At 46.5% G+C, this 23950-nt stretch overlaps 1 long non-coding RNA gene across 1 annotated transcript in view; it reads right to left on the bottom strand.

Annotated features, from left to right (window-relative positions):
- Nucleotides 1-4806: 4806 nt before the first annotated feature.
- The window catches only part of LOC131925460 (uncharacterized), a 45863-nt gene continuing 26719 nt past the window's right edge, over nt 4807-23950 (bottom strand). Inside the window, exons 2-3 of the long non-coding RNA XR_009383258.1 lie at nt 5205-5301; nt 4807-5110 (exon numbers count right to left, since the gene is read on the bottom strand). This is a non-coding gene — a long non-coding RNA (uncharacterized LOC131925460). The remainder of the gene's footprint in view (nt 5111-5204; nt 5302-23950) is intronic.

Genomic DNA, 23950 nt, shown 5'->3' on the forward strand with positions numbered 1-23950 from the left:
CTAAATTGATTTAAAAAAAAAAAAAAAGCTTAACAAATTATCATCAGACAAAATGTAGTAAGACTCCAGCTGGGGATATAGCTCATACTGCTAGCCTAGCTTTTGTGAATCCCTGAGTCTCATCCTCAGGACCACATAAACCAGGTAAGGCAGCAGATCCCTATAATCCCAACACTCAGGAGATAGAAGCAGAAGGGTCATAAATTCAAAGGCACTCTCATCTGTGTATCAAGTTTGAAGCCAGCTTGGGCTGCATGAAACTACATCTCAAAAACTAAAAAATAAAATAAGTAAATATAGAAAGACTCTAAATAGCCTACAAATAAACTTTATTATTAATAACCAGAATATCTCCAGTATATAGAATAATCATAAAACTTGGCGTGGTGGCACCCACCTAGCCTATAATCTCACTTGAGAGATGGAAGCAGAGGTCAGGAGTTCAAGAGCTGCTTGGGTTATATTAAGTCCTTTGTCAAAAATGAAGAAATAAAAATAATTATATATACATGCATTCACACACACACATACACACACACACACACACACACACACACACACACACACACACACACCAGGCATGATGTCCTATAATCCTAGTGCTCAGGCTGAAGCAGAAGGATTTCTATAAATTCTCCTAGGCTACTTAGTGAGTACACACCTCCATAATAAGACCCTGGATTAAAAACACACCCGGCGGCGGCGACACTCACCTTTAATCCCAGCACTCGTGAGGCAGAACCAGGCAGATCTCTGTGAGTTCAAAGCCAGCCTGGTCTACAGAGTGAGATCCAGGACAGGTACCAGAACTACACAGAGAAACCCTGTCTTGAAAAAACAAAAACAAAAAAAAACACCTTTAATTCCAGCACTTGAGAGGCAGATGGATTTTTATGAGTTTGGGGCCAAACAGCCAAACAAAAACAATTCACTATCTGGAAAAGAAACGGATAGGAAAACAGCTCCATTTACAACAGCGTCAAACCACAGATATTTAGCAACCAAGAGAGGAGGTAAATGATACGTACAGTCTACATGAAAACATTAATGAAATAAACTAAACGGAATGCAAGGTCTGGGAGAAACCACAGTGGCAGGGCACTTCTCCAGCATGCATGAGGCTCAAAGGCCAAGCCGGAAGACTTAATAGTGTTAAAACACCCATACTCTCCAACGTGGTCTGCAGACTTGGTGCCATCTCATCAAAATATCAATGTCGCCGGCGGCGGCGGCGGCGGCGGTGGTGGTGCACGCCTTTAATCCCAGCACTCGGGAGGCAGAGGCAGGTGGATCTCTGTGAGTTCAAGGCCAGCCTGGGCTACAGATTGAGTTCCAGGACAGGCTCCAAAGCTACACAGAGAAATCCTGTCTCGAAAAACCAAAAAAAAAAAAAAAAAAAAAGACAAAAAACAAACAAACAAAAAACCAATGTCATCTTTTGTAGAAATAGAAAAAATCATCTCAATATTTTAGGCAAAGGAATTAAATAAAGATATCTCCAAAGCCAGGAGGTATAAGAAAAGGTCATCAACATCACTAAAAAACAAAATAAAAAACAAGAAACCAAAAAACAGGGAAATGCAAACCCAAGCTACACTGAGATATTACCTCACACTAGTTAGGATGGCAATTATCAAAAGAAAACAAAGGCTGGTGGAGAAACTAGCATTTGCAAACTGTGGTGCTTTGAATGAGAATGGCCCCCATCGGCTCATATATGTGAACACTTGGTCTCCAGTTAGTAGAATTACTTGGGAAGGATTAGGAGGTGTGGCCTTGTTGGAGGAGGTGTGTCACTAGGGGTGGACTTTGAGATTTCAAAGGCCCACAACAAGCCCAGTGTCCCTCTCTCTGTCTTTTGCCTTTTTCCAGGATGTAAAGCTCCCAGCTAATGCTCCAGCACATGCCTGCTTGCCTGGTGCCTTCTGAAACTCTAAGTCTCAAATAAACCCTTTTCTATAAATTATTTTGGAATTGGTGTCTTATCCCAGCAATAGAAAAGAAACTGAGACACAATTATAATACAATGTATAGATAGATAGATAGATAGATAGATAGATAGATAGATAGATAGATAAGGAGGAGGAAGAGGAGGAGGGTGAAAGATTGAAATCAGTGTCTTAAAGAAATAGCCACACTTCCATCTTCATTTCAGCATTATCCACCTTAGCCTAGATATAAAAATAATCCAAATGCCCCAACAGATGAATGGATAAAATAATATGATATCAGCTAGTGCATACCTATAACTCCAGCCCATGGGATGGTAAGGCAGAAAGACCTCAAGTTCAATGCCAGTCTGTCTAGATCTAAGACCCTGTTTCAAGAAGGTGGGGGGAAGAAGAGGAGGAGGAGGAAGAGAGGAGAGGAGAGAGGATGTGATCTGTACGCAGTAGAAGGAAATCCTGCTCCTTGAACAAGGTGGATGAACCAGGACATCATGCTAAGTGAAATGAGCCATACGAGCTGCCTGATCCAGCTAATGCTCTGGTGCTAACACAGCCACTCACCAAGAGTGTGACTAGAACAGTTCCCAGTAGCTAAAAGACTAGAAGATGGAGTGCTAATGCCCAATGGTACAGAGGTTTTAATTAAATTTTTAAAATGTGTGTGTGTGTGTGTGTGTGTGTGTGTGTGTGTGTTCCTGTATGAGTTTATGTGCCCCACATGAATAGAGGCCAGAAGAGCTTGTAAGATACACTGGAACTGGAGTTACAGAGGGTTCTAAGCTTCAGCCCTGGGTCCTGGGAACTGAACCCAGGTCTTCTGCAAGAGCATAAGCATTATTTACTGCTGAGCCATCTCTCTGGGCCCAGGTATAAAGTTTCAGTTATGCAAGATCGGTAGTCAACAACATAATTCCTAGCAATACTATATTGTCCATACAAATTTCTGTTGGGGTAAGTCTAACGTTAAATATTCAAACAACCATAAGACACATCTAAGAATCCCACAGAAGATGAAGAGGCACAAGGGAACTGTCTCTGGGGCATTGTGGGAGTATCACCTAGATTCGGGTGATAGTTTCATCAGCACTCATCAAACGATGGAAGAATCGAGGCTAGATCAACCACGCTGCTAGTGAGGACAATGACGCAGCAGTTCTTGGAAAAAGACTGGCCGACTCTTAAAATAAAGCACCCAGCTACCACATCATCCAGCACTGGCATGCTGGGCATCCCTCCTGGAGATATGAAAATTGGGTTCATGCACAATCCAGTCTGTGAGTGTTTACGGCAACTTCGTTTGTAGTAGCCCCAAACTGCAAACAGTTGGCAACGACAGAACAATTAAACAAGCTGTGGCACATGCAGCCGAGGAATGCTGCTCGGTAATAAAAAGAAAGGAAACGTTGATCCATGGGACAGCAGGAAGAATCTCTAGAGAGCGACTAAACCACTTCATCTGTAAAGCGTTCTTGAAATCACAAATTTCTGGAGCTGAAAACCAATATAGTAAATGGTTTCCAGAAGTTGGACGTAGGAGAGGTGCAGAAGGGAAGTAAGTTTGTCTACAGAAGGGCACTAAGAGGAACTCTTGTGGTATAGACGTGTTTTGTATCTGGACTGTGTTGGTGACAATATTCACCTTGAAACTTTGTACTGTAATTCTCAAGATGTTACCAGTAGGGGAAATTAGGTAAAGGGTACGTGGGTCTCGAAATGTCTTTGTATTTTTTCATTAATATTGTTATTATTTTGAGATAGGGTCTTGTGTAGCCCAGATTGGCCTCAAACTCAGTACATAGTGGAGGATAATCTTGGACTTTTGATCCTCCTTCCTGTCCTTTTTTGTGAGCTGGTGGCCCAAAGAAAAATCTCTCTACAGTTACAGGCATGCACTGGCACCCTGGGTTTCTACTGTGTTGGAGATGGAGCCCAGAGCTTTGCACACGCCTAGAAAGTGCTCTGCCAACTGAACCACATTCTGATCTTTGCCTTGTTTCTCAAAACCACCTGTGAGGACTGGAGAGTTAGGTCAGTAGTCAAGAGTGCACACTGCTCTCCCAAAGGACCGGAGGATGATTGCCAGCACCCATGTCAAGCAGTTCACAATCTCCTGTGACACCATCTGGAAGCAGTCCTTCTAAATCATATACCTGAATAGTGACGTGTTCATAGAAAAGGATATCAAGTATCGTGAAAAATGAACAACCAACCACATGTAACAAAAGAGGCAGTTACCACAAACAACCAAATAAAAGCATAGGCACAAAAATATAAATGCTCGATATGTTATTCTGTTTATAGGAAGCTTAAATACAAGCAAAAGTAATGATGTTGTTTAGCGATGTATCACAAATAGACAAAACCCTAGACACACAGGAGGATATGACAACGTTAGGATGGTGGCTACTTCAGGAGGAGGGACTTGAGAAGTGGAGAGGTGTAGAAGAGGCTTTGGGTTCTGGCAATAACTCAGATGGGACTTACATAGATGTCTGACTTACAATGAGTCGTTAACCAGTGTACAGACAGCATCTTGTTTTTCTGTGTAAAGGTCTGCATTGAAATGGCAAGATTCTCATATTTTGTTTTTTGCCTTCGCAAAAGAGATGAGAAAGGAATGCAGGTGTGAGATCTGATTGTGCCAAGACGAGGTGATGCATAGAAATGTGAGCTTTATATTTACAACCCGGGAAGAGAGAGTAACGTAGTACTGAACCACAGAAGTTCCCCTGCAGTGACCAGGTGGAGGGGGAAGCTGGCCTTAGATGGTTATTTCTTTAATAATGAATTGAGAATAATGAAGTCATCTATCTGGATGACACTCTTCTTACCCTTTGATGAATCAGATCAGACTGGGAACCTATCATTTCTCATGTTCAGGATTTTATTTTTGTTTCTCAAATCTGTCATCTTTTCCTTGAACAGCCCAGACTACCCCAAGTGTGAAAAAGAAAACATAACTGATGTAGTGGGAAAGCTTCCTCACTGGCTTATTCTAAGTGGCCCTGTTTCTTCCTCCAAATCTCCAGACCAAACAGGACTGACGCAGAATCCTGAGAAAGGAATTCTGGCCTGAGATCCTTTGTCGAGGATGGTTTCCTTCATTCTCCTCCTGTACTGTTCTCTGAGCAGACCTTCCAACGACTGCTATCATAATTTTCCTGTTTGGGGTACAGTTCTCAGGTAACTCTCAGAGTCTTAAGTCATTGAGGAGGGCTGCTGAGGTGGCTTAGAGGGTAAACACTTGTCACTGACCTCCTGAGTTCAAGTCCCGGGACCCACACGATGTAAGGAAAGAACTGATTCCTGAGAGTTGTCCTCTGACCTTCACGTAGGGGCATAGTACGCACACCTATAAATAAATGGTTTTTTGTTTTGTTTTGTTTTAAGACGCTAGTTAAGAAATCCCTAGCACCTCTAATGTTTCTCTTGTCCCTTTCCTGATAGGTCTGACACCAGAGGGCTGGGTAAGCACACACTCTAACTCTGCCTCCTCCACAAGGACCTGGTACATCAAAGGCACTAGACTCCCAGGCCTGGGAATAGCAAAAGGATGAGCCTTTGACGTAGCTGTCGCGGCGGTCCCTCTTCAGTGGACAGCGACACACTCTGGCGCCGAAATTCTCTTCTAGACTTTCCATTTGCAGCCCGTCAAAGTCCCCACTACCGAGTCGTCCCTTGGATGCTGCGACTCCTGGGGTCTGCGTTGCTTGGGCTAAAAGGCAGCTGAGCTAAGTGAGGGTTTTTTCTGGACAAACACGCCAGCGGACCCTTTACATCCCTAAGTGCATTTCTCCTTGCTGGTTGGGGATTCTCCCAGGACTCCCTCCAGCGCCAATCAGGTCTCTCGGTACCTGCCCCCATCCCGGGCCACCTGGAGGAGCCAGGAGGTTCTGGGCTGGGTACCCGGGCAGCGCTCTCAGAGCCGGGGCGGGCAGAGCAGCCTCACGTGGGCCGGCCAGGCCGCTGGCGCTGGGAGGAAGGCGCGCAGAGCCCGGGGCAGTGCCGCGCGGGAGCCACGGCGGAGCTGAGCAGCCTTAGCCGCGGGACCTACGAGGCAATTGCCCACGCCCAGGGAGCTGTGCCGGTGCGTCCACACAGCAGGCGGATCGCCGGGCTCGGAGTGTGGATGTGCCCGGCGCCGGAGCGCTGTCTGGGGCGACTGAACACCCAGGTAAGCTCTCCCCCGTGCCACCTTGCGCAGCGCACCGCGCCCTGACCCAGCTCCGCGCTCTTCGTCCTCCTGGCTCCGGCGGCTGCGGTAGCTCAAAGAGGCGCAGCCAGGAGGCTGCCAGCCCCTGGAGCCCCTCGCCTCCACCGGTCCCCGCCCGTTGGCCCCGCACCACTTTCCTGGGATCCTGCCTGCTTTCATGGCTGAACCTTGGCGCTGGCGACCCTCTGGGACCCTTGGTGACCAGCCGCGGGGCAGGCGACACCGGGTGCTTCCAGGGATGTCCTAGGCATGGGAACCTAGCGATCGTGGGTGCGGGAGGGGATTCGGGGACTGGAGGGCGCTGTCCTGGTCATTGGCAATTGTCAGTCGGTGCGTCCAGGTTCCAGCAAGCTTGCTAGGGATTTTCCTGAAGTTTTACGAAATAATGAGGGCAGAGGTGCTTTTGTGGCTTCAAGGGGCGGGGTGTGGGGGCGCGACAATCCGAGGGAGTTCGGGGACAGGCATCTTTGCCAGCGACTCTGGGGCCCGGGCAGCCAAAGATTTCCCGTTAAGAGATCCGGCTCCGTGGCAGGTCCTTTGCCCGCTTGCTCCTGAGCCCCGGGGCCCACCTCCCGGCGCCCGCATCCCGGACCCGGCGCCAGCCTCGAGAAAGCTTCTACTAGCCGCATCAAGGTTTGACCCAAATAGAGACCAGCGACGGAGGGACAAGGGCTTGGAGTGAGTCTGCTGCCTGGTCCTGGTCACCCCGAGCTCTGCTGGCACATGTTGGTGCTTCAGAAGACTCCCTAGAAGGGTGGTGTCCTCAGAGGCAAAGAAGAAAGGCAGAAATGAGACCTATGAGCTATCAGCACCCTAGGGCTACCTTCGGCTACTTTGATTTTGTTTGGCAGCGAGCGCTCGTGGGTGGGGTGGGGGTAATTGTTTTTGTTTGTTTTATTTTGTTGGTCTCACCAGGACCTTCCTTTTCTCTGCATGCAGCTGTTGGGCCCTGGACGTTTACACTTCCTAACAAGTTTGTTGTGGGAGCCGTCCAGCCAGCAGACTGAGCTACATTCTCTGGGCTTTTCCAGTCTGTGAGGACAGCAGACCCTCTCCCAGTCCAGGACAGCGTTATTGGCCGGGTTGCAGGAGAACAGGAACTGGGGTTCTCCCAAGCAGGCCTAGGGGCCGATTCCAGGGAGACAACAATGTAACTGGCAGGGATTGATGTATGCAGTGGGATCTCTGGGTCCTGCCTGTGTCTGAGCCAGTCCCAGGAGAAACAATTCCAGACACAATAGGAGACAGTTCGAGGGACAATGATGGGAGATACCCGGCATTCACTTTGCTAGAGATTCCCTGGGGTTTGCAGTCTTCGGAGGGACGAGGTGGTCTCTTTCGGTACTAAGGAAGTTTTTGGAAGCCACAGACATTTTGATCCTGTCCCTTTCAGACAGGCCAGAGGTGAACCAAGGAAAGAAAGAACAAAGGCACGCTCTGATAACAGTTATAATTTCCCAACCTCTTCTCCCAGCTCCCAGGTAGGAGAGGCTCTAAGCCGGCATACAGTCATATCCGTATCCAGAGAGAACCCAGTGTGGTTTTCTGATGGTTCGATGTGTATTAGGCATGTGAACTACAACTCTCCTCCCAGCTCCCCACTCACTCCAGGAACATGCTCACCATTTCTACCAGCCTGGGGAGTGAAAGGAGGTGCTGTCTGCCTGAATGGAAAACTTCTGAGTCCTCTGAGGAGAGGGTTATTGGCACAAACAGAAACCATAGCTGTGGGCATTCCTGTCAGAATTAGAGATCCGCCTGTGGTGACCTCCTCAGAAATAATATCCTGAAAAGGCAGACACCACCGAGTGTGGAGCTGATGAAAGTCTTTGGCATTCTGTCAGAGGATTCTGTGTTATCTCTCGCCTGCCCATCTGTAATTGAAAAGGAGCCCTGTCTTCTCCCTTTGTGTTCAGACATCTTATGGCAACAAGGAAAGCTGGCCCAGGGACAAGCTGGCATAGCCTTCACTCAGGCTCAAAGAAGAGTTTAGAGATCTACCTCAGGCTGTGGAAGAGGTTAAGTGACTCAGAGGAGGAGCTGGGAATGGTCTGGCTGGCCACTTGAGGAAAAAGCCATTTGATCCTGGCTAGGGAGTAGGAGTGTGCTTTGTGAAAAGTATCCAGGGGGTTAACCCTGACCTGGTGATTATTAACTCCAAGGAAAGCTGCTACCATTTAAATACCATTGTTAAGTATCTTTCATGTGCCAGATCACAAGGCATTGCAAAAAATCAATATTACCTCCATTTTTAATGTGAGGAGACTGAATTTGGAAGACGTAGAATTATTTGCGAAGATCATAAAGCTAAGTGGCAGATCTGTGCCTGTAGTCTAATTCCTCAAATTCCTATATCTCCCACCCTGCCATAGGACCACTCTTCCCTCTGTAAGAACCAACATTCTGTGATGCCCCAAATCCAGAACCATCATAAGAAAAGACAGTTGTTTACAGACAGATGTTTGTGATCCCATTAGACTCAGGGAAGGTGCCAGTCTAGAAGAGCCGGATGCTGTTCATTGGCTTTAAAATGCAAAGCACAGTAACATAGACAGCCCCTCCTTCAGTTAGCAAACAGTGGAAAGGTGGATAACTGCTCATGCAGTTCTGGGCAGACAGGCTCTCTCCTACGTTGATGGCAGGGAAGTCAAGTGGTCCAACCTCTTTGGAAACATTTTGGAAGTACCTACCCCAATTAGAAGTTCCTGGCCCATCTGTCCCATTGATTCCATTTTTAGGGACTCCACTTGCTGCTTGCTGTACTTGCATGGACACAAAGAGTATATCATAGCATTATTTGAACTAGGAAAGGAAGGCTATGTATTCATCAAAAGGGAGTTTGTTGACTATTTCACCCTACTTCCAAACAGTCAAACACAGTCCTACTCATCTATAGGGAGAGAATTGGGAAGTTTCCTATATAACTGATGAGACTGTTTTCCAAGGTATGGGCTTAGGGGAGAAGATAAGAGATACAGAATGTATACTATGTTATAAAAGAGTAGAATAAAGAGAGACACGGAGTCTAAAAGTATCTATTGACCCCAGGACTGATGGCCCTATAAACCCTTTGTGGCTTTTGAATTTTGAACCATGTAAAGTTTCAACAACCCTCTTTCCCTGCCAGGGCTTACCACATTCCCTCAAATACATCTTCTGCTAAACAGTGTTGGTGATGCCTCCCACTTCCTTTATGGCGCTCAAGAGGATTCCTTTGGATTCAAGCCAAGGGACACAGGGTCACAATATCAGGGCCATCCAGAATTCCTTTGAAACAGACAGGGTTGTTCTTAGGAAGCCAGGAAGAAGAAATGTCTTCAGACAGGAGACCGTCTGAGCTGGGTAGACAAGGTATTCTCAGCTGGCTTTGAAAACAATCCAAATAAGCAGAATCACCTCTCAACGTCTCACCTTTATCAGAGGATAGGCGAGTGCACAGCAATCCTAAGTAAAGGACCAGGAGAATGCAGTGACATCAGCAGATATGTATGTCTGGTTCTAAGGGTTGCATTTGGAACCAGGTGTGTCGGGGGGGGGGGGGGGGCGCATGTTTGAAAGAACCTGTGTCTTGGTCAATGTTCTGCTGCTGTTGTTGCTAATGAAGAGACACCACGACCACAGCAACTCCTATAAAAAGAAAACATTTAATTGGGACTGGCTTACAGGTTCAGAGGTTTAGTCCATTATCATCACAGTGGGAAGCATGGCAGCACACAGGCAGACATGATGCTGGAGAGGGGGCTGAGAATTCTACATCCAGATTCACAGGCAGCAGGAAGAGAGAGCCACTGGGCCTAGATTGGGCTTTTGAAACCTCAAAGCCCACCTCCAGTGACACACTTCCTCCAGCAAGGCCACACTTACCCTAACAAGGCCACACCTCCTAATCCTTTCAAATAGTGCCACTCCCTAAGCACTCAAATATGTGAGCCTATGGGGCCATTCTTATTCAAACCACCACAACAGGCTTGAAAATTATTCTGGGGTTGAACTGGCTAGACAGCTAAGCAGTTAAGAGCACTTGCTGCTCTTCTAGAGGACCACAGTTTGGTCCCCAGCACCCATGTGCAGCAGCTTGCCTGTAACTCTACAGAAGGTGACCTCCTCTGGCCTCTGTGGGCACCTGCACACATGTGGCATACACTCACATTAATGAGCAATTTAAAATTAACAAGAAAATCATTCTGAAGTCTAAGGTTATATTGCCCTCAGAGTATTTGAGCAAGGAAGTTTTCACTGGATTTAGTGGAGTCTCCTGAGATGCCCCATTGATTATTTTTCAGCAGTGAAGATGCCAAGTTTACTTCATGGCCCCTAAGAATCTCTGTCCCGGGCGGTGGTGGCGCACGCCTTTAATCCCAGCACTAGGGAGGCAGAGCCAGGCGGATCTCTGTGAGTTCAAGGCCAGCCTGGTTTACAGAGTGAGATCCAGGACAGGCACCAAAACTACACGGAGAAACCCTGTCTCAAAAGAAAGAGAGGAGAGAGAGAGAGGGGGGGGGAGAGAGAGGGAGAGAGAGAGAGAGAGAGAGAGAGAGAGAGAGAGCTGGCAGCCCGGCCTGGAAGTAATGAATGCAGAAAGGACGGTGGTGGAGTATTAGCTACAGTCTTCCCCTTTTCAGGCAGGGCAGGCTATTGAATAACAGTCTCTTCCAGCCACAAGATGGGTTCTCCAGTTTTCACCAGGAGCTTTCCAGGTCCCAGCCACTCTGGGAAGCTCTCTGCTTACCCTGTGTCACTTGCCCTCTTGAACCTGAACGTGTGAGAGCTCAGACTCTTCCCCATGAAGCCCCAAGTCTTTCTCCTGCCCCTTCACAGGCCTCTTGTTCTCTGTACAGTAACTTGCAAGCCAGGTACGCCAGCATCGCCTGGGCACACACAACTTTGGATTATAACCAGATGAGGCTGGGAGTCGTGTGCTTTGATGGCTGGAATCACTGTGATACGTGTAAGTTTGTACACATCACAGGGCAGGGAAAAAAACTATCTGTATTCTTAGTTAGATTCCCATCTCTCTTCTATCTCTATGTACATATAAAGGATAGGACAGCCTGTGATGTCCCCCAGGGAATGGTGGTTGTCATTGCTTTGGTCCAGATACTAGTGGTATGGAAATCTGTGTCTGTACCAAAGAAAAAGGTCAGTGGGGGTGTCCCTTGAGCCTCAGGTCTGGGCTGGGAGTCTGTCTGATGTTTAGAAGAAACAGCCCAAGACCTCTAAGAACCTTGCTCTCAGGTAGCTCACTGGTGAGGACTCACCTCTGACTTCCATTCCACTTCAGAAGGAAATAGCTTGAGTTTTTCCCCAAACAAATTCTGGAGCGTACAAGGCAATAGCTTTCTTTGATGTCCTGTGGTTGCCTACAGAGGTGGGAGCAAGAAGCTGGCCTGGGCTCTTAGCCAAGGCCGCTAGAACCTAGCCATGAAGGAGAAAGCCCACTAATTTTAAAAAGTAGAAAAAGATGCTTGCATAGCATCCTGGTAGTGAATGGTCAGTCAACTCACTTGAATTCGGAAAACACATATTGCTCAAGGCACTGGGAAATCAGAGCCAAGCAAGCCATGGTTCTTGTAGAACATTATTTTAAGGTGTGTTACTTTTGTTTATGCTGCATTTGTTTAACTCTGTGAAGCTGTGTTACTGTGCCTGCCTGAAACACCTAATGGTCTAATAAAGAGTGAATGACCAATAGCAAGGCAGGAGAAAGGATGGGCAGGGCTGCCAGGCAGAGAGAGGATAACTAGAAGGAGAAATCTGGAGGAGGGAGATCAAGGAACGAGAGAGGAAGGAGGAGGACTCCAGGGGCCAGCCACCCAGCTACACTGCAAGCCGTGGAATAAGAGTAAGATTTACAGAAGTAAGAGAACATGAAAAGCCCAGAGGTAATAGATGGGATAATTTAAAGTAAAGGAAAGCTGGCAAGAAACAAGCCAAGTTAAGGCCAGGCGTTCATAATTAAGAAAAAGCCTCCTGTGCGTGATTTATTTGGAAGCTAGGTGGTGGGCCCCCCAAAAGAGCCAAGAAAACAACAAACAACATGTGGTCTCTAGGTTCTAGATACCTGCAAGGCAGTATGGGAAAGAACTGTTCACATCACCAGCAGAAATGCTAAGTAGAGAAACTGGTGACATGAGGTCGGGGCACAAACACTAAAGTGGATCAGAGGCTGGTCAATTGACTCTGATGGATTGTTAAGGTCCCTTAGAAGTGACCCTTGAACTAGACCTAGGTGATAGAGTGAATTTGATTGACAAGCTCAGGAGAAAGGGCAGAACCAAGACAGTAGCTTGGGCAAGGCACAGGGTTACAATATGAAGTAAAGAAACATTAATAGAATCTCATTATTTACCTAGCTTCTGCCGCGGGCATAGCACACGGCCTATTTCCTTCCTTTCTTTCCTTTCTATCTCCTCCCTCCTCTCCTCTTTTCCCCTTCCTTTCTTTCTCTTCCTTCTTTCCATTGGTCTCAAGGCTTCTCATATCCTAGTAAAGCACTCCGCTACCAAGTTATATCTGCAGCTTATGGCATTTAAAAATGTTTATAGAATGAAACTGTTTATATCCCCATAAATCATTCACTATATATGCACACATATGTGGGGTGTGTGCATTAAAAGCAATGTCTTAGCCAGGCGGTGGTGGTGCACACCTTCCATCCCAGCACTCGGGAGGCAGAGGCAGAGGCAGAGGCAGAGGCAGAGGCAGGTGGATCTCTGTGAGTTCAAGGCCAGCCTGGTCTACAGAGTGAGATCCAGGACAGGCACGAAAACTACACAGAGAAATCCTGGTTTGAAAAACCAAAAACCAAACAAACAAAAAGCAATCTCATCGCCGGGCAGTGGTGGCGCATGCCTTTAATCCCAGCACTCGGGAGGCAGAGCCAGGCGGATCTCTGTGAGTTCGAGGCCAGCCTGGGCTACCAAGTGAGTTCCAGGAGAGGCGCAAAACTACACAGAGAAACCCTGTCTCGAAAAACCAAAAAAAAAAAAACCAAAAAAAAAAAAAAAAAAAAAAAGCAATCTCTTGGTGATGGCTTACAGATATTAGAAGTGAAATGTCCCGACTTGTTAGACTATCATAATTTATATCAAGTCAACTTTACTCGAAAGGAAAAAGCAGATGGTATTTTATATACCAAATGGTGAAGACCATCATTTCTGTTGTCCCAAGTTTGTGTTTCAATGGCTTCTTCAGTGAGGACACCGGGCACAAGGACAAAGTATAGTCCGCCTCACCTTTTGTTCATTTCTTCATTCACTCATATTTACTTGGGTGTCACCAAAATCATTTTTGCATTTGACCCAAGTGGCAGTCTGATTATGGAGGGAGAGGAAGAGGGGGTGGACAAGCCCATGGTCTCTGTACCACCCAGGGCCACACGGCACATGGACGAGATCACAGGAGGTGCTGCATGCCGTAGTGGAATCGGGGACAAAGGGCTGCCTGAGATCGTAACATGTGCTTAGTAAGTACTGGTTGCTAAAAAGGAATGAACAACATGGTAAACAGTACCAGACTGCAAAGAGAGCAAATGAGAGGACAAAAATATTCCTTTGGATTTGGCCAGTGGGGCTCAAAAATTGTTCATACGATAGAACTCAGGAAAATCATGGTTCTTTTTGGAGAATAACTATGAAATATTCATACGTTACAATTACTGAAAAACATAAATTTGGAGCTAAGTAGGAGAACATCTTGAGCAAGGTTCTACTATAGGTTCCAACTGTCAAGAAAATTTATGAAACAAAAACGTTGGGTTAAAATTATTTTATCAGCCCACTCTTCTCCTATGAGTTGGGGGGGAGACTACCCAAATTCTATTTTAATGCAGGAAACCCTCACACCAGCTGGTAGAACACTAGGATTCCAAGGAAGCATTGGCATTTGATGACTGTTGATGGTTTTAGCAAGGACAATTTCAGCGAAGTAATGAGGCTAGGAACCAGATGGTATTGGATTGAGAAGTGAGTGTTGCATTTTCAAGACACCAGCAAGGATTTATCAAATGTTCCCGGGTGTACTGTGGAGAAGGAAGGAAAAGGGTCAGCATCCCAGTTCTCCTGAGGCTTGAAGTTGTTTAGGAGAAACAAGCCACCACTAAAGAAACATACAGAGATGCTGTGGTTAGAGCTGTAGAGTGGCGCGTGGTATCACAAGCGTTTACTACTGATAGTGTATCCGGGACCCTTCAGGGAGGACCTGGGAAATCACCTGAGGAACTGTGGTTGAGCTGAAACCGGAGGATGGGTAGGAGTTTAGTAAGGAGAAGAGCTCAGAAGTTGGAAGAGGGCATTCCAGGAAGGAGCAAAGCCCACCCTTGAACAAACATGGCGTCTGAGGTTCTAAAGGCCAGTGGGTGTAGAGTTCAGAGACTGGGGGAGCATTCTACAGGATGAGCAGAAGAGGTCCAGAGGGAGAAGAACACGGAGTCCTAGTCATGTTAAGGATTCTGATGCATGGCTCTGAGGACTAAGTACTTGATGAGTGTCTCTGAAGGACTAAGTACTTGATGAGTGTCTCTGAGGACTAAGTACTTGATGAGCGTCTCTGAGGACTAAGTACTTGATGAGCGTCTCTGGAGGACTAAGCAGCAAAGCAACTATAACTTGGCCCTGATGATCAGCGTCGCCATATTTAGAAGTACCCAGGGTGTGGTGAGGAGGGCGTCTCCAGAGTTTTAACTAAGGGCAAGATGGCCCACCCTGAATGTGAGCAGCACTGTCCCATAGGCCAGGGGCCTGGATGGAACAAGAGAGGAAAAAAGAGGAAGGCTGCTAGAGCAGATCCTCTTCCCTCCTCCCCCTGTCCCCCTCCCCCTCTCCCCTCTCCCCTTCTCCTCCTCCCCTTCCCCATCCCCTCCGTCTCTCCTCCCCCTCCCCCTCTCCCCTCTCTCCTTCTCCCCCTCCCCTCCCCCCTGCTCCCTCTTCTCTCTGCTTCCCAGGTGCAATGAGGTGAGCTGCTCTGCGCTGTCACATCTCCCCTTTGGAACTCCGAGCCCAACTGAGCTTTTCTTCCCTTTAAGTTGGCTTGCTCAGGTACTTGTCACAGCAAAAAGTCTATCCCGCAGTGACACACTCGGAACTTCTATTTTTAAAGGATCACTGGGGAAAGCACTTCCTGTGCAAAATGTGAGGACCTGGGTTCAGATCCCCAGAACACATGCGGCTGGACGTGGCAGTGAGTCTGTAATTCTAGCACTGCTGTGGTAAGGTGGAGTGCAAGGTCGGGAGAACCCTCAGAAGCTGGCAGGCCAGCAGCCCTGGCCCACACACTCGACAGTACACACATGTGCACACGTACCCACACACAAGTGAAATGGGAGCCAGTGGAAAGCCCACAGCTAGCGCCATATCCAATGTTGAAAACCCGGAAACTTTTCTTCTAATATCAGCAAAAAGGCAAGAGCAGCCATCTTGACAGTTTTACTCAATATAACAGCACAAGTCCTAGCCAGAGCCTTGAGGGAAGAAAAAGAAACAAAGGCCATCCAAGTAGGGAAGAAAGGAATAAAATTGTCCCTATTTACGGAAAACCCTCACGATACCACAAAAATGTTAGAACTAACCAGAGAGTCTCTTAAAATACAAGTTCCAAAGTCAATGTGTTTCCCTCCAGCCCTGTGGGGGGTGGGGGTATATGAGCAAGTGTGCATGTAGGCATGATCACTTCTGTAAGAATGCGTGGAGTCCAGAAGTCCATGTCAGATGTCTCCTATTATTCCTCACCTATTTTAAAAAGACTCCCTCACTGAACCTGGATCTTGGTAATTGGTCAACGGAATGGCCAACAAACCCCCAGGACAGCCAGGACTATACAAAGAAACCCTGTCTCAAAAAAACAGAAAAGAAAAGAAAAAAAGACTAGAATAGAGTACAGACAGATATAAACCATCAGAGCAGAATTTTAAAGCTCCTAAATATACCCACATATGTATGTTTAATTAATCTTCACCAAAAGCACCAAAAACATACAATGGGCAAAGGGTAGTCTCTTAAATATGTTGGGTGAGAAAATCTATGCACATGACAGAGAAGACTGAACCCATGTCTGACATCACACACAAGAAAACCCAACTCAGAGTGGACCGCAGACTGCATGTGCGGGTGGACCGACCTCATGGTTAGCATTCTTGCCATGGTGTTTTAAAAGCCAGCAGGAAGGATCCAATTTAATGGGAAAGTTATAAGTGAAAGGATCGTAGTGTAAGATTCCCGAAAAGATGGGCATCTAGCATGGAATGTCGGATGGAGGAGCTGCCCTCAGGAGGAAAGGGGTCTTCTCTCCCTGGGCTGGCACAAGAATTGGGTGAAGAGCATTCTTCACCCCTGGATAGTAAGAAAAAGGATGAAGTCTCTGGGTGGTGGTGTCATCCGATGAAGAGAAGGAAGTCAAAGGGAGAGGCAAGAGAGCAGAAAGGATTTATTTTATATTTATTTTAGAGCAGGTGTGAGGGGGTTAGGTGAAGAAGAAAGGAGCGGGATAGACAATGATGATAGTACTGTTGCACATGTTAGCTATGTGACATTGGGCCTGTTTCCTAATCTGTAAAATAAGATTGACAGGCTGGGCGGTGGGTGGCGCACGCCTTTAATCCCAGCACTCGGGAGGCAGAGGCAGGCCTCTGCGAGTTCGAGGCCAGCCTGGTCTCCAAAGCGAGTTCCAGGAAAGGTGCAAAGCTACACAGAGAAACCCTGTCTCGAAACCCCTCCCCCACCAAAAGAAAAATAAGATCGACAGCCATAAACACCTTTCCACACCATCCCATAGAATTGTGGCTGACACAGAGCAAGTGACCAGCTAATGGACTCTGTCGCTTTGGTTGCGCCCTCACCGTCAGGGGCTAGCCCAGTGCCGAGCACATAATTGGTTTTCATTTAAAATTTTCACTAAAGCTCCCAGGGACTTCGTGTCTTGGAAGTAGTCAGACATCGCTGAAGCACCAGAGGCTTTCTTCTCTAAGCACTTGGAAGCCTTTCTTCTACTTAATGCTGAGGGATTTGTATGTGCTGCTTAGCCGACTCTATTAGGAGGTTTAATCATATGGGTAGGGCACTGAGCCAGGGTAAAGAGAGAAGAGATTCAATTAATTCCAGTGCCCAGTCTCTTCTGACCTTGTGTGAATAGAGGACAGGGTGTCTTTGGAACTCATTCCTTTATTCCTTTCATAATGTTTATTGAAACAACTTTGAGCTGGGCCTGCACGTGGGGCTGAGATAGAGAGATAACTAGGAATGCTTCCTGCCTTCATGCTGTGAATCTGGTGAGGTAAATGTTGCAATGGATGCCTCACCAAGTTCTGGGGCGCCTGGGAGAAAGAGCACCTAGCTCCACCTAGATGAGGCAGAAAAGGCTTCCGTGGCAGGGTGGGGGGAATTGGTGTTTGAACTGGAACCAAAGATGAATATCTTTGTAAATAGGCAGGAAAATAGCTCTTCCAGGCACAGAGAGGCTCTGGGAGCTTAGTGACTGACAGGGGAGGCCAGGAACTGTGTGTAGTTCAGTCATGTCAGAGTATGAAATGTCTGCTTATAGAGATATGAGAGTAGACGGCAGTGTGGTGTGCTGTCTGCTTGGTGAAGGACTCTGACTTCTTGATTATGTAGGAGATGTGAGGCCAATGTAAATTTCTGAGCAGGGACATAACACTCCTGAGTTTATATGTTAGAAAGCTCTGTCTAACAAACAGCAGAGGACCAGTTTGGGTAGAGGAGTTGTGTAGCATGGGGATGGGGGTGGGGATACGGCCATAGTCACTATGATCTGAGGTAGAATGATTGTCGGGAGAGTGCAGTGATAGTCCAGGTTGACCAGAGGACAGTTCTGGTGAAATAGATCCTAAATATGACCTAAATAAAAATGCAAGTGGTAGCCATGGGCATCAAGGAGACAATGAAATGTGAAGATAAGGTATTAAGGAAATAATTTCTCTCAGTGTTAACATTTTCCAGGATGAAGGGGAGAAAGATGCTGAAATTCTTATTGAGGAAGAGTCAGTGATAGGATAGGATATATAGCAAAGGAGATCAAATAACATGGGCCTCAAGACAATGGAAACAGAATAGTCTTGACTTTAATTCTGGAAAACAGAAGGGATTCACGTAAGATTTAAACTGTTGCCTCTGTCTCCGAGATCAAACAACCATTACAAAATAGTTAGGCTGGGGCTGGAGAGATGGCTCAGAGGTTAATGGTATTAACTGCTCTTCCAGAGGTCCTTAGTTCAATTCCCAGCAACCACATTGTGGCTCACAACCATCTATAATGAGATCTGGTGCCTTCTTCTGGACTTCAAAGATAAGTGCAGGCAGAATGCTATATACATAATAAATAACTAAACCTTAAAAAAAGATGCAAAATAGGCCATAGTCCCAAGATTCCAGGACCCTGAGCATCTTAAGGACCACATAAAACTTTACACATAGTTGCCCTCAAAGTTAAGATCTTTAAAGTAGGGCCAGGCATGGTAGTACACACCAAGATCTCTGTGTTTGAGGACAGCCTGGTCTAAATAATGTATTCTAAGACAGCCAGAGCTATGTACAGAGACCCTGTCTCAAACAGACAAAAAGATCTCCAAAGTCATCAGAGTCCATGTGGTAACATCATAGCCCACAATAATGTCTTGGTGGAATACCTTTCCCAGGATCCTCGGAAAACCATTATCAACTTCTTTGTGGAGGTTGTGCTGACACACAGAACATCTTCTAACTATGGCATAGAATTCAGTGAACAGCATCCTTCATCCCAGAGTATAACCTATCTCTTAGCAGACAGGTTTTATTGCTGCCTCATATCTTTTGGGGGCGTGTAATCTATGGTCACTTCTGTTCTGGGAACATTGGAGAATTCTGGAACACTACTCATGACCCATGCCCTCAAAGAACTCATATAACTATAAAATCCAGAGGATACACTTGGAATAATAAAGGACAATAGGATCCTTGAATAACTTAATGGGCAGAGTTGGGTATCAATAGTTTATAAAAGAAATAAGTAGATTGCAACTATCTAGTCGTGAGTTAATGAGCCAAACAAAGACAATGGCATTAAAGAACAGAGAAGAGGCTGGGTGGTGGTGGCGCACACCTTTAATCCCAACACTCAAGAGGCAGAAACAGATCTCTGTGAGTTCGAGGCCAGCCTGGTCTACAGAGCGAGATCCAGGACAGGCACCAAAACTACACAGAGAAACCCTGTCTTGAAAAACCAAAAGAAGGAGGAAGAGGAGGAGGAGGAGGAGGAGGAGGAGGAGGAGGAGGAGGAGGAGGAGGAGGAGAAGGAGGAGGAGGAGAAGAAGAAGAAGAAGAAGAAGAAGAAGAAGAAGAAGAAGAAGAAGAAGAAGAAGAAGAAGGGGTCTATTTCATCCATGCCATGTGTTAAAGGGTTGGTTCCCAAGGGGGCATTATTGGAAGCTGGTAAAAACCTGTAGGATGTTGGGCAATATGAAGTCCTTCTGTTGTTAGGAATGTACCATTCAAGAGGGTTTGGGGGCAGTGATCTCTTTACCTCTTGGCTTTTTGCCATAAAGTAAACAGTTTATTCTACTACATGTATCCTGCCATTGTCTTCTGACATCCCGACCAGGGGCCCAAAGTCATAGATCACCCTGGTCTTGGGCTGGAAGCTTCAGACCTGTCAAATAAACTCTGCTGCTTTGTAAATCTCATGTGTTTTCTTATAGTAATGTGAATCTGAGTGACGTGCTCTAGAAGATGAGAAGATGTGTAGAACGTGGTGATTTGTCTGTAGAGAAGAGATAGAGAAGGAATGACCGACCCATGGGTTACTGGACTTCGAGGATTTGGGTGACGAAGGAGGAAAAGACAAAAAGAAACTTACATTGGAAAAGAGAGCAGGTTTTTAACCATTTGTATCAGTGATTCCTAGGAGACATATATGAGAATATAATGTTTTGAGAGTCACAAGGCTGGAACTCAAGGATGAGCCACGATCATATAAGTGCCTGAGGCACACATGGTAGAGCAAAGGCAGAAACCTGGGAAAGGCCCAGGCTTATGGGGTCAGGAGGGAGCAGGTTGTTAGTAAAGTGCGAGTAGAATGAGGAGAGGTGGTGCCCTGAGAGGCTGAAGAGAAAAATTAAGGATAAGTCTGGAGGAGAAGGAGCGACTGGTCAGTAGCAGAGTGTTTGGGAGAGACAAGATGGAGGCCACTGAAGACTTCCCGCAGAAGCAGTCTCAGAATAGCAGGCAGGAGCTGAGAGCCAGATCTCAGCACGTCCAGAACGCGTACGTTGTGAGAAGGTAGAGGAAGCAAATACAGATGTCGGAGATGTTTGGTGTGAACGGGCAGGGAAATGCAGCAGTCAATGGCTGCCTGTTGTAGGGGTGTGGGGACTTCAGAGACAGACTTCACTCCTCCTGGCTTTGCCCTGGAGGAGAAGGGAGAGTACTGGGCAGTAGCAGTGTGTGGGAGCAACGAGCTGGTCCTAAGAGCAAAAGAAGCTTTATGGTATCCAAGAGCTGAAAGGTCAGAGCCAGAAGGGAAGAAGAGGGGGAAGGGGTAGAGGTCACAGTCAATGGAGTGCAGACTGCAGGGAGGGTAGGAGATTGACCTAGATCACAGTGGGAGGCTGGGCAGACTAGGAGAGCCTTTCAGCCTTTATATGGGAAGTGATGAGGATGAGGGTGGGGTAATCCTGGACAAGACTAGTTAGGCTAGGAATGGGACAGCAAGTTCAGGAGGCTCTTTTTTTATTAATTAATTTTTTTTCATTTATTTTACATCCAGATCACAGTTTCTCCTCCCTCCTCTCCTCCCACCTCTCCCTCAGTCCCCCCTCCTCCCCTCCCCTCTACCCCCACCCCCATCCACTCCTCCTCCGTCTGCTCAGGATGCTGTTATCCTCCTCTGTGACACAGACAGTGTTGTTTGCTAAGAGTGAAGAGGACTGAGTGATATGTGGGATGAGAAACAAGGCAAAGGTTTGAAACAGTCCCTGAGGAGGATAAAAGTATCGTAGTCTCAAGTTTTCAGGGCTACACAACTGAACAATGATGATTGTGTTGACATAAATGGGAGTTGTTACTTTGGGGGAAAATGTTAGTTATGTTTTAAGCCTGTTAAATTCAGGGCAGTGGCAGGAAATCCATATGAACAACCCCCACAGGTATCAAGAACATCTCACGGGGACATGACTGCTAAAAGCCAACATCTTTCCCAGTCACCAGACTCACTAACAGTGTTTAGCCTATATAGGCAGGGTTTTCATCAGACCTTGATCAGCTCTGTTCCACCAGCCACTTCTCAAATAACCATTCAGAGACTTACTAACAATTATAAATGCTCGGCTGATAGCTCAGGCTTATTACTAACTAACTCTTACAACTTAAATTAACCCATTTCTATTCATCTATGTGCTGCCCTGAGGCTGTGGCTTTTACCTCTCCTGCATGTCCTGCTTCCTCTCCATCTGGTGACTCCTCAGACTCCACTCTTCTTCCCAGCATTCTCTCTGCCTGAATATCCTGCCTAGCCATTGACCAATCAGCTTTTTTTATTAACAATGAGAGCAATACATATTAACAGTGTACAAAGATTGTTCCACAGTAAGCCTAGCTGCTGAGTAGAACTCAGACAGAGGGTGATGAAACCAGCTAGATGCTCCGTCGCATGCTGTCTCTACACACAGACTGTCACAGGCTTAGATGTGAGATTATTGAATTCCTGAGGCTTTATTGGAAAGGCCATGTAGGAAAGATAGACTAGGGGAAAATTCTTCTGGAAGCTTTCTAATCTTCATGCTTCTGTAACAAAGCTTCTTCAGAAAGCATGCCGATGTGTTCTGGGGAGAAATGCTTATTTATTTGGATTTCAGGCTTTCCTCAATCCCCACCCCACCCCGCCAGCTTCCCAAATGTTTCCTTTCTGGAAGACAAATAATAACTAGGTCCTCTGGAATTCCAAATACAAATGAAGGGGTTTTTTTTAATTTTATATCTTTATTTATTTTAAGTGGATGAATTTTTTTGCCTTGCATGCATGTATGTCCATCGTGTGTGTGCCTGGTCCCTGTGGAGGATCAGATATCAGATTCCCTAGAACAGGAGTTACAGGCAGCTGTGAGCCACTGTGTGGGTGCTGGGAATCAAACTCAGATCCTCTGCAAAAGCAGCCAGTGTTCTTAGCCACTGAGCCATCTCTCCAGCCCCACAAATGAAGTTTTGGTTTTTTTTTTAAATTTTAACTTAAGATACTTACTTTATTACAGTATTTGAGAGGAAAAGACTACACTTTTGGAGAAATAGGCCTGTTTTAGTTAGGGTTGATATTACTGTGATGAAAAACCATGAGTAATGGAACTTAGGGAGGAAAGGGTTTATTTGGCTCATCTTTCTACACTGTATAGTTCATCACTGAAGGTGGTCAGGACAGGGACTCAAACAGGACAGGATCCTGGAGGCAGGCGCAGATGGAAGGGTGTTGCTGACTGGCTTGCTCCATGTGGCTTGCTCAGCTTGCTTTCTTATAGACCCAGGACCACCAGCCCAGGGGTGGTCTCACCAACAATGGGCTGAGCCTTCCTCCATCAGTCACTAAGAAAATGTCTCACAGGCTTAACTATAGCCTGATCTTATGGAGGTATTCTCTCAATTGAGGCTCCCACCTCTCTGATAACTCTAGCTTGTGTCAAGTTGACGTGAAACTAGCCAGGACAAGGCCTTTTATGGCTTAAGAGAAAAACAACAGGAAAAAAAATCTAAAGCTGCCCCGCCCATCCTCCTTTGCTTTAGTTCCATCTTTTTATCTGCTCATGCATCTACCATACTTCACAGGCTCTCTGTATGGTCTATGAGTGTAAGTGTGACAGGCTAGCACTTCTCTAGCACACATACACTAGGCCCTATTCTTTTCTTCTTTCTTGGCCTCTATCTATCCACCTATCCACCTAGGACTGACTGGGAACAGATAGGGCCATACAAATTGAGAAGGTTAAATACTTTCTTCTTAGATGACAGAAGACTTCTTCCTAGAGTTCCTTGAATCCTCTACTCCTTGGGCCATCTCACTTCTAAACTTAGAGCATCCAGAATCCCCCCCCCCAAAGTCCAGCAACTAAGGGTGATGCTTTGTACAGCAGGTATCTTCTCCCAGCCCTAGCCCTGTGGTTGGCATCAGCTCTGATTGAGAAATGGCTTGATAAACATCCATCATCTTTTCCACTCAGCTCCACAGCAAGCACTCACTGTGTGTCAGACATTGGCCAAATACTGGCGACCCAGTGGGGAACCAGGAAGGAACTCATGGTCTAGGGCTGGGTCCTCCCGCTTGTCACCGTTCACAGCTCATCACTCATTGACAGGCGCATGGTAGAGCATTCCACAGAATCCTTGACCTGATCCCACTGGATGCCTGCAGTGTAGCCCAGTGGTCAACCGGAACTGCTTTCCAATGGCCCATTATCTCCTTTGGCCAGGTGTAAATCACTGCCCCATAGTTAAGAGGAGTGACATGATCAAACAATCTAAAAATAAAATCACCATTATTTAACCTCAAGATGCTGGGATGAAACAAACAGGTCCCGTGACTCTGAAGCAAGGTCTCATAGATGAAGTGACACTTAAGCAGAAGCCTGAGGGATGATGGGAAAGAGCCAGTTACTTGGGGGAATGAGGCGTTCCAAGGCAAGAGAGGGCTTCAGCTGTGTGGGGATCAGAAAGAAAGATCATGCCTGGGACATAAAACTACATGGAAAAATGGTACAGAGGGCCAGTTGGTAGAACACTTGTCTAGCATGCACAGGGCCCTGGGTTCCACCCACCCAGGACCA

The sequence above is a fragment of the Peromyscus eremicus genome, chromosome 15, assembly GCF_949786415.1.
Source record: "Peromyscus eremicus chromosome 15, PerEre_H2_v1, whole genome shotgun sequence".
NCBI classification, from domain to species: domain Eukaryota; kingdom Metazoa; phylum Chordata; class Mammalia; order Rodentia; family Cricetidae; genus Peromyscus; species Peromyscus eremicus.